We start from the raw sequence: 11,480 nt of genomic DNA on the forward strand, positions 1-11,480 counted from the left end.
TATATAGATGTGTGTTATTTCATTCTAACTGCATTGTGATATTAATATATATATTTATATCAAAATACACGTAGAACGAAATAATATATCTATATACATAAATATATACGTATATATCACTATATATATACCTATATATAAATAAAAATATTGAAAAAAATTATATATATATATATACATATATATACACATATGTATATATATATACATATATTAATTCTACACATATATTTATGTAATATTTTTACATAATTAGGTATCCTAATTAATTACAATTAGCGTGACCTGCCTGACAACCCATGCCGAAAGTATAGGGAATTTAATTTGCTAGCACTATATTTAACCCAATAACTTTCCAAGACACCATAAAACCTGTACAGGGGGGTACTGTTTTACTCGGGAGACTTCGCTGAACACAAATATTAGTGTTTCAAAACAGTAAAATATATTACAACGATGATATCGCCAGTAAAAGTGACGTTTTTTGCATTTTTCACGCACAAACAGCACTTACACGGACAATAGTATTGCTGTGATACTTTTTACTGTTTTGAAACACAAATATTTGTGTTCAGCGAAGTCTCCCGAGTACAACAGTACCCCTCATGTACAGGTTTTATGGTGTTTTCAAAAGTTACAGCGTCAAATATAAGGCTTGTGTTTCATTTTTTTCACATTAAAATTCGCCAGATTGCTTACGTTGCCTTTGTGACCCTATGGCAGCCCAAGAATGGAAATTACCCCTATGATGGCATACCATTTGCAATAGTAGACAACCCAAGGTATTGCAAATGGGGTATGTCCAGTCTTTTTTAGTAGCCACTTAGTCACAAACACTGGCCAAAATTGGCGTTTTTTGCATAAATTCACACACAAACAAATACTAACGCTAACTTTGGCCAGTGTTTGTGACCAAATGGCTACTAAAAAGACTGGACATACCCCATTTGCAATACCTTGGGTTGTCTACTATTGCAAATGTTATGCCATTATGGGTGTAAATTTATTTCCTGGGCTACTATACAGTCTCAAAGGCAACCTAACCAATCTGGCAAATTTCAATTTCAAATGTAACACATTACATTACATTATATTATATTTTTTTTTTTTGTAAATCTCTTTTTTATTGAGGCATAAAAGTTTGAGGGTACAGAAAATAAGAATGGAGACAATAAAGTTTCATACATATCGGGATCAATACGATGCCATGTATATCATCTCTAAACATTTGCTAGCCTCATTTTATAATTTTTTCATTTTTGTGCGCAAGGTTTAAGCATGTAATTTTTGCCATGCCGCAACGGTTACAAACAGTTAATTCGAGAAGCGTGAGAATTGTGGCATATGATGGTGCTGCACATTTTTAAAAATGATAAACCAATAAAGAGGGGTCATATTTTTGTGTACATTTGTTATGCTAAGAAGATTGATTCACATGCTAGGCTTGTTTTGTGTGAGTCCTGGCAGCTGGTGATTCGTCTATGGGACGTTGGGTGTTCAGAAGGGATGTATCCTTGCTGCTAAGTGCGTGAATGTACCATACGCTGGGGTTGTGGTCATGGGGCCCTATGGCTGTAATGGTCAGCTTGTGGACCAGTGTCGACGTGTGGTGCGATTGCATGTTATATATGTCGTGTTAGCCCAAAAGCTGGGTATCCCTTTGGGGGTGAGCTAAGGCCTCATTATCGTGAGGTGTCTAGTCACCCGGTGTATTGGGTTTGATTACTCCTTACCTAGGGAGTAGCGGGGGGGGGAGGTGTGTGGAGAGGTTCAGGGTTCCCTCAGTGACTGTGCGTGGCAGTAGACTAACGCTCTCTATTTATGAGGGAATTCGCCACTGCTGAGACCCCAGCCTTAGCTGTAGTGCCTGGGGGTTGTCGTTTCTCCAGAGTTTGTGTGAATGGGGTACAAAAACGCAAAGGTGAGTTTGGGACGGGGGAAAAGAAGGATAATAATAACATAGAATAAAACATCATCGGTTGAGAGCCGTATATAAAGTCCCAATCAGACAGTCCTATAAGTGGAGGGCCGGCAGGCCATGCAAGCAGGTCACCAGTCTGGCAAGTAGTCCTTCAGGTCGGGTCGTCACTCGAGCTGGTTCCTGGTGCTACAGCTCCCGCAGCTGTCGATCTCGGAATGAAGGCTGGTGCGTGTATCGGGTCCCAAATGGAAGTGGGGTGGGGTGTTCTCGCTTGTGTGTTTTCCGGTGAGTGGTTTAGGCCCAGGGCCGTCAGGAACGGAGTTGCGTCTTCTATCGAGGTGAGTGTATGTAGGCTGCCATTCAGGGTTACTGTCAGAGATCCATTCATTCCCCACCTGTAGGCCATGTTGGCTGAGCGGAGAGTGCTGGTCACAGGCGTGAGCGTTTTACGCCATAAGAGAGTTGCCTTTGTGAGGTCCTGATAGAATGTCAGGGACGCCTCTTCGAATCTTAGAGGTGTTTTCCCCTTAATCGCCGTCATTATCAGGATTTTGTCATGGGCTGTGGCACATCGAAGAATGACATCTCTCGTCACCGGGGTGGATGCTCCCGCAGGACCTGGTAGGCGGTAAATTCCTGCAATGTTTAATTTTTTGGCCACCGTCTGGGACAGGATGGAAGTCAGCAATCGTCTGACATAGTGGGGTAGTTCGTCTACCGTAACTGTCATTGGGATGCCTCTTACTTTAATGTTGGTGCGGCGTTGGCGGTCTTCCATGGCCGTGATTTGAGCAGTGATGGCCCTGTGCTGGGACCGGACCTGGTGCACCGTAGTTTGGAGCTCGGTCACCTGTAATTGGAGATCTGCAATATCTCTCTCCGAGGTCTGTACCCGGTCCGTGATGGCTTTCATGTCCGTTTTAATGGGAGCGAGTTCATTCGCCAGTATCTTATGAAAGTCCGTTAATAGGACCTTCAGGTCGTGTCTGGTTGTCGGTGTGCAGTCGGCGGGTTCTGCAGGCGCCATCGGGTGAGTGGCTACCGATCTATCAGCCCCTGTTTGCTCGTCTAGGTGTGTGGAGGCGTTAGGCCGCGGGGTAGTGACGGGCCGCTGAGCCTCTGAAGGAGCGGGTTGAGGTGGTGCTGGCCGCTGAAACATAGTCCCAATATCCCTGTTATCCATCGCCGTGTTCTTCTGCGAGCGGCGGCCCATAGCTGGCATGTGGGCCAGGGTGTCGGGCAAGATGTGAGGGTAGTCGTCGCTCACCTGCCGCGTGAGCAGCGTCTCCAGGCCTGAGAGGGATAACGCGGGGTAGGCCCCAGTTCTCCTCTTCCGTCTTGGCTGGGTCTTTTGTTGAAAAAAGGGCATCTATCGCCTCAGGAGTCGATGCTCGTTGTAGCTGGCTACTTTTGCGGTCAGGATGGGCTCCCACTTTCGGGTTATTTGCGTTTTTGGGTGTTTGTGCTGAGGAGCTCACAAGCATGGCGTCCGTGCAGGCTGGTGGTCAAGCTCCGCCCCCCTACATTATATTATATTATATTACATTATATTATATTACATTATATTTGACCCTGTAACTTCCCAAAACACCATAAAACCTGTACATAGGGGGTACTGTTTTACACGTGAGACTTTGCTGAATACAAATATGTGTATTTTATTGCAGTAAAAGCAAACAGTATTATGACATTGACAGTTGAAATGTCATGTAGAACTAAAAAAATAAAAAAAATCTTATTTTCTCCCATTTTTTTCATATTAAATTCTGTTTCATAGCTAAATATTTGATATTAAATGAAAGCCCTGTTTCCCCTGAATAAAATGATATATAATAAGGGGGGGTGCATTTAATATGAAAGAGGTGAATTACGGTTGGACAGACATATAGCGCAAATGCCAGGTTTTGTTTACGTTTTGTTCTGTTCTGTTGGCTCAGTCCTTAAGGGGCTAAGCATACATTTAATATTATCATGAGTAATTTGTAGTATTTGTGATTTTTTACCAATATTACATACCTCCTCTATTCTGAGCTTGCCCATCCCCCCATCTCTACCCCCATTATACTGAGCTAAAACCCATCTCCTTTCTATCCTATCTCCATTTTCTAGATTGCTTTGAGCCTCCCCCCCTACTACTAGTTTAAAATCTCCTGCAACCTTCTAGCCATCCTGTCCCCCAGCACAGCAGACCCTCTTCCATTTAGGTGCAATCCATCACGACTATACAGGTTGTACCCAAGCGCAAAATTGGCCCAGTGCTCTAAAAACCCAAACCCTCTTTCCTGCACCAAGACTTCAGCCACGCATTGACCTCTCTAATCTCCCGCTGCCTTTCTGCTGTAGCGCGCGGCACAGGTAATATTTCTGAAAATATTACCTTGGAGGTCCTTTTCTTTAGCTTACTTCCTAGTTCCCTGAACTCATTCTTTAGGACCTTCCCTTTTCCTCTGACTTTGTCATTGGCACCAATATGGACCATGTCAGCTGGGTCATCCCCAGCCCCTCCCAATAATCCCTCCACTCTGTCGGCAACATGCCGGACCCAAGCACCCGGGAGACAGTAAACTGTCCGGTTGAGCCGATCAGAGTGACAGATTACCCTATCTACTCTCTTAATAATAGAGTCCCCTACCACCACAACCTGTCTAGCCTTCCTTACCCTCTCAACCCCACCTGTACTAGAGGGGCTGTTCCCACGACTTTTAAAAGGAACAGCTTCCTGCAGTACAGCTACTCCTGAGCTGATGCTCCCAATATCTTAACTCAAACAGGAAAATATGTTGGGCTGCACAAGATCAGGACTAGCTAAACCTTTCCTCTTCCCTCCCTCCCTGCTTCGTTACCCATCTATGTGCCTGTAGGGATGAGTTTTTCTTAAAAATATATATTTCCTTTTAAAACGATAAAAAAAAAAAAAAAAAACATTATTTTAAAGCGGTTTTGCTATGCCTAAATCAAAAATTAGTATTTTGTATGGTATAGTATTTACGTAATAGCTGTAAGGGTTGGAGTAGCCCGTTAAGTCTTTATTTCATAACAGTAAGCTTAGTTTTTTTGCTTTGCTACAATCATATGCCCTGCCTTATGCATAAACACAATCTCTCCTCACTATTCGTTAACACTTGTTGTGATTAGGGGGCTGCATAAAGCATACATAACAATTTAATAATTGAATTTATTTGAGCCTATTAGAGCCTATTTCAACTTGAAGACCCTAATGGCTATTTGACAGCCATTAGTAGTCGATAATACTGCAAAATGTAAACAGTATAATTTCTCAAAAACAGCACTGTTTTCTTCTTCAAGGCTAAATGGGTAGCGTCTATGTCCCACAATCACTTCATTAAGTTAAAGTGATTTTGGTGTTTATGTAATTCCTTTTAATTACTTATTTCTGCAATCCTTGCTCCACCTACCCTGGCTGTCAATCACACAGCTGATCTTCACACCTCTTGAAAACACATATTTATCCATTTTGACCTTATCTTCATTAAAGAACTTCTTTGCTATTCAGTCAAGTGAGAATTCAAAGTGAATTTTAAATTTAAGGTAAAAACGACCGAACTGCAAAAATTTGCTCAGCCAGCAGTCCAGCTACTCTGGCTTTAAATATGAAATTAACTTTGAATTAACAGTTTAGTAAATGCTTTCACTCATGTATGTTTGGTTGTTGTTCATTAACGATGGTTTGTTTGGGATGTTTTGTTTACGTTCTAAATTTTAAGTATGTAGAGAGTTAACGCTTCACCCCAATTAACTATCCTTTAGGATGTATGTTTAAATATCCCAGTAGCACGCTAGCATATTATGCCTAAAACGTGCTAAAAAGTGCTGTGTGGCACGAAACGCGTTGGGTGATTACCCTCCGAGATTCTTTTTTGTTCTTTTGATTCTTTTGTGCTATGTCCCCATTTCTTTTTTATTTTTTTTATTTTTTTTTATACAACTTCAATAAATTGTATGTTTTAATAAATCATGGATTATTTTTGTTGAGCAAATTGCTAATTGTCACATTTGAATACATTGTGACTGACTACCCTTCTCTTGGATGACGGGCTCCACCACCTGTGAATCGGTGCACGTTTTTTCAACTTTTACGTGTATGATCTCATTTTGGCTTTCTGATGCAGTTTTTGTTGGATTCCGGGATAATTTCTGGGTTCCTCTGATTTTGTGTTTGTCTTCACAAATATTTATAGTAGTAACTTCTGTTCTTCCGAGATATTGGAAATCCCCAACAATTCCAACTAAAAGTTAGATGACTTCCTTGGTTCTTGAAAAAAAAAATGTTTTATTAAAAAAAAAGATAACAGATAGTGTTTAGCAATTAGTATTGTGACACACTTTATGTGCACTTCTAATATACTAATATATTATAATATATTATATAACGAATATATTAGTGAACCACATTGACTTATCATGCCTCTTATTAATCCTTTGTTCCCCAGAGCGAAAAAAGACAATTGTCTTATGAACATCTCATAATATATACCCATTGTACAGCGCTACAGAATGTGATGGCGCTATATAAATAATAAAATAATAATAATATATACATATCAAATTTGTTTTAATTATAATGAAAAAAATAATGGTCAAAGTCATGTATGATTATGATTATTTATTTATTTATTTATTAAAAATTCTTAAGAAACGCAGTCTTATTACCCATAGGGTCTCGATGCGCATACCAGCAATAAAACAGACAAAACAATATCCAGCAAACAACAGCATTATAATCACATGCATTTGCACCAGGTTAAAAGTTTCATGTCATCCCATACGCCTGAGCAAATAAAACTGTTTTTAGGCTCCGGCGAAACTTCAGTAGATCATTCTCAAGTCTTAATGTCAGAGGCAGGGAGTTCCAAAATTGCGCTCCCTGAACATCACTCGTTCTCCCTCCGCACTTTTTCTTTTTAAAATTTGGAATCTTCAATAAAGCTAAATCAGCCGATCTCAAGGATCGACTGGGAGTATAGCGTGTGAATTTATCCTTCAGATAGTCTGGTCCCATACCATGGACCGCCTTATATACCAAACAACCATTTTTAAACAGAACCCGTTCACGAACGGGCAACCAGTGCAAGGCTCTTAATGATGGAGTGATATGGTCATTGCGGGCCACACCCGTAAGTAGCCTTGCAGCTGCGTTCTGTATCAACTGTAGCTTGTGTATGATGTTCTGAGGCAGTCCAATGTACAGAGCATTGCAGTAGTCCAATCGGCTACTGATGATGGCATTGACCACCGAGATTTGATCGGAGGGGGCAATGAATCTAAAAATAGACCTCAGAAGCTTCAGGTGGTAGTGGCAAGAGCTTACCACCTGATTAATCTGAGGCTTCAGTGTCAACCTGGAATCGAGAATGACTCCCAGATCTCTGACCTTAGTGGCAGGACTCGGAGATGGAGAAAACGAGTCCGGCCATGAGGGAAAGATACTATTCACCTCCTGGTTACTGAAGATGATGCATTCAGTTTTGGAGCCATTAAGTTTTAAATAATTGGCTCCCATCCACGACTGGATATCCTGTAGGCATGAAGAAAGATTGATTTGATCCTCCTTTTTCTTGGCCAGGCGAAAGTACAACTGGGTATCGTCGGCATAGATATGATAGGGAAGCATGTGGCGGCGGATGATATGGGTCAGTGGCCTCATATAGATGTTAAACAGGATTGGAGATAAAGCCGAACCCTGGGGGACTCCACACGTCAGGGAGATGTTAGAGGAGTAAAATGTCCCCAATTTTACCCTTTGAACCCTGTCGTGGAGAAACGAGGTCATCCAAGCTAACGCCCTGTCATCCACACCAGCCACAGTAAGTAGCCTCTCTGTCAATCTATCATGATCGATGGTATCGAAGGCCGCCGATAAATCCAGGAGTACCAGGGCAATTTCCTCCCCTCTGTCCAAAGCCCACAGGAGATCGTCGTGGACTTTAACCAGGGCAGTTTCTGTCCCTCTACCAGGTCGAAATCCCGATTGGAAGTCATCCAGAATGTGATTAGATTCCAGGTGAGGCTGAATTTGCCATACCGCCGCTCTCTCGATGATCTTGGCCAAAAAAGGCAAGGTGGAAATAGGTCGATTGTTGCTCAACTCGGAGCGTGGCACAGTTGGTGTCTTCAGCAGAGGGATAACCACAGCCTGCTTCAGAATTAGTATATTATATTCACCTGTTTTCCCCCGGGTTATTTTTCTGCTATACACCCCATGTTTATTAAACAAATTCTGTTTATGTTTAAAAGTGCAAAACATTAAATAATATAATTTCAAAAGAAAACCCAATGTGTGCATATTTTTTATATCTAATAATTGTTCAAAAGTTTAAAAAAAATATGCATTTTGTAAACTACACATTAGTTTAAAAAGCTGTATAACAATATTGAGCAGACCTAGAAATCCCTTACGTAGATGTCTTTACCAATAGCATAGCCTCTGTGTCAATATCTGAATGGTAGGGGAGAGCAATTATTTAAAATAATAATACCCGCTTTCTTTGCTGTGATATTCCACTGGCAAATGCATCTTTTGCTTTTTAGACCATAACAACATAGTGACATAGACATATCTTTATGATAAATAATATATGAATTGTTTTAGGAGTTGTTACTTTGCCAAGGTAACCTTGTCATGACAGGCTCACTTTAGCATAGCTCCAAAAATTTCAAAAGGACAGGGAGAACCAGTTTAATTTTTGAGGTGTGAGTGGGAGAGTGACCATAGGCGGAGCTGTACTGAGAAATTGTTAAATTTTTATGTAACTTAAATCTAATTTAGAACAATGTATATTATTTACACAGGCTGATTTCTAAACACATTTATTGTAGTTTAACCCCTTAACAATGATGGGCGTGCTATGCCGCCTACAACAGGTGGGCTCTGATGCCCTAGGGTGGCATAGCAATCCCTAAAGATCGGTACCCCCCAACCCTGATACTCACCCTGTTGATTGCAATCGGGGGGACTTCCTGACATTTTGTTTTACCTGAACAAAATGATATATTATAAGGTGTGGGTACATTTAAAGGGACACTATAGTCACCCAGACCATTTTATCTTATTGAAGTGGTCTGGGTGCCAGGTCCCTGTCACACTTAGTCCTCAATGTAAAGCATTGCAGTTTTATAAAAACTGCAATAATTACCTTGCAGGACTAAAACTGCCTTTTTTTAAAATTGTGAGTGTGTTAGTGTGTTTCTGTTAGTGAGTGTGTGTGTCTGTTAGTGAGTGTGTTCGTGTGTTCTGTTAGTGAGTGTGTTAGCGTGTGTCTGTGAGTGTGTTAGTGTGTGTCTGTTAGTGAGTGTAAGTGTGTGTCTGTTAGTGAGTGTTAGTGTTTGTGTCTATTAGTGAGTGTGTTAGTGTGTGTCAGTTAGAGAGTGTCTGTTAATGAGTGTGTTAGTGTGTCAGTTAGAGTGTGTCTGTTAATGCGCGTGTTAGTGTGTGTCAGTGAGAGTGTGTGTGTCTGTCACTGAGAGTGTATATGTTTTTGTCAGTAAGTGTGTATGTGTGTTTGTCAGTGTGTGTGTATCTGTCACTGAGAGTGTGTGTCTGTCAGTGTGTGAATGCTTATTTCAGCATGTGTATCCATGTCTGTCAGTGTGTGTATGCATGTCTGTCACTGAGACTATGTGTGTGTCAGTGAATGTGTATGTCTGTTAGTGTGTGCCTGTCAGCTTGTGTATGTGTGTCTGTCAGTCAATGTGTGTGTCTGACACTGACTGTATATATGTCTGTCAGTGAGTGTTGTATATTTGTGTTTGTCAGTGTGTATCTGTCAGTGAGTATATGTGTGTCCCAGTGTGTGTGTCTGACACTGAGTGAGTGTGCATCTGTCAGTGAGTGTGTATGCATTTCTGTCAGTAAGTGTGCATGTGTGTCTTGTCAGTGAATGTATGTGGCTGTCGGTAAATGCGTGTCTGTCAGTGAATGTGAGTGAGTGTAACTGTGAATGAGTGTGTGCGTGTGTCTGTGAATGTGTATGTTTCAGTGAAAGTGTGTGTTGGTTAAACAGCGTGTGTGACAATGACTGTATCTGTCAGTGCATGCCTCAGTGTGTCTGTCAGGAAGAGAAATTTGCAAGGGGGGAGGAGGGTGCCCGAGTTTTGTTATGCCTAGAGCAGCACAAAACCAGAATACACCACTGGAAATACAGATTTGTATTTCTAGCATTTTAGAAGCCCTTTAATGTGAAAGAGGCAAATTATAGATTGTGATGGAGCTCCCTGTACCCCTGGCTGGGTACCTCCGCTTCCTAGCTGGAACAGGGGACAAACTGCAGCACTTTTGCCCACAGTCGCCGTGGCTTTACTGGGAGTATTATTGCTGTGGAGCTCTGTTATACACTCAGACACATTACTGGGAGTATTATTGCTGTGGAGCTCTGTTATACACTCAGACACATTACTGGGAGTATTATTGCTGTGGAGCTCTGTTATACACTCAGACACATTACTGGGAGTATTATTGCTGTGGAGCTCTGTTATACACTCAGACACATTACTGGGAGTATTATTGCTGTGGAGCTCTGTTATACACTCAGACACATTACTGGGAGTATTATTGCTGTGGAGCTCTGTTATACACTCAGACACATTACTGGGAGTATTATTGCTGTGGAGCTCTGTTATACACTCAGACACATTACTGGGAGTATTATTGCTGTGGAGCTCTGTTATACACTCAGACACATTACTGGGAGTATTATTGCTGTGGAGCTCTGTTATACACTCAGACACATTACTGGGAGTATTATTGCTGTGGAGCTCTGTTATACACTCAGACACATTACTGGGAGTATTATTGCTGTGGAGCTCTGTTATACACTCAGACACAATACTGGGAGTATTATTGCTGTGGAGCTCTGTTATACACTCATACACATTACTGGGAGTATTATTGTTTTTGAGCTCTGTTATACACTCAGACACATTACTGGGAGTATTATTGCTGTGGAGCTCTGTTATACACTCAGACACATTACTGGGAGTATTATTGCTGTGGAGCTCTGCTATACACTCAGGCACATTACTGGGAGTATTATTGCTGTGGAGCTCTGTTATACACTCAGACACATTACTGGGAGTATTATTGCTGTGGAGCTCTGTTATACACTCAGACACATTACTGGGAGTATTATTGCTGTGGAGCTCTGTTATACACTCAGACACATTACTGGGAGTATTATTGCTGTGGAGCTCTGTTATACACTCAGACACATTACTGGGAGTATTATTGCTGTGGGGCTCTGTTATACACTCAGACACATTACTGGGAGTATTATTGCTGTGGAGCTCTGTTATACACTCAGACACACCAACAATACGGAGCTCCTAGAAAAGAGGGACATTAGGAGAGAAGAGAGGGATTTGGGCCTTGAATGGGGACTGTAAAATAGGGTACTTGGGTGCCGGTATGATTTTAGTTCAGTCTTTCTCAGTATATGAAATTAAATTGGAGGTTTATTTAATAAACAGTAAAACGTAGTGAACTGTAAAGCTACAATAGCTGGTTTAAAAACAAAAAACGGAAAAAACCTCTCTGCTAATGTGA

This window comes from Pelobates fuscus, chromosome 6 (assembly GCF_036172605.1).
Source record: "Pelobates fuscus isolate aPelFus1 chromosome 6, aPelFus1.pri, whole genome shotgun sequence".
Lineage (NCBI taxonomy): Eukaryota > Metazoa > Chordata > Amphibia > Anura > Pelobatidae > Pelobates > Pelobates fuscus.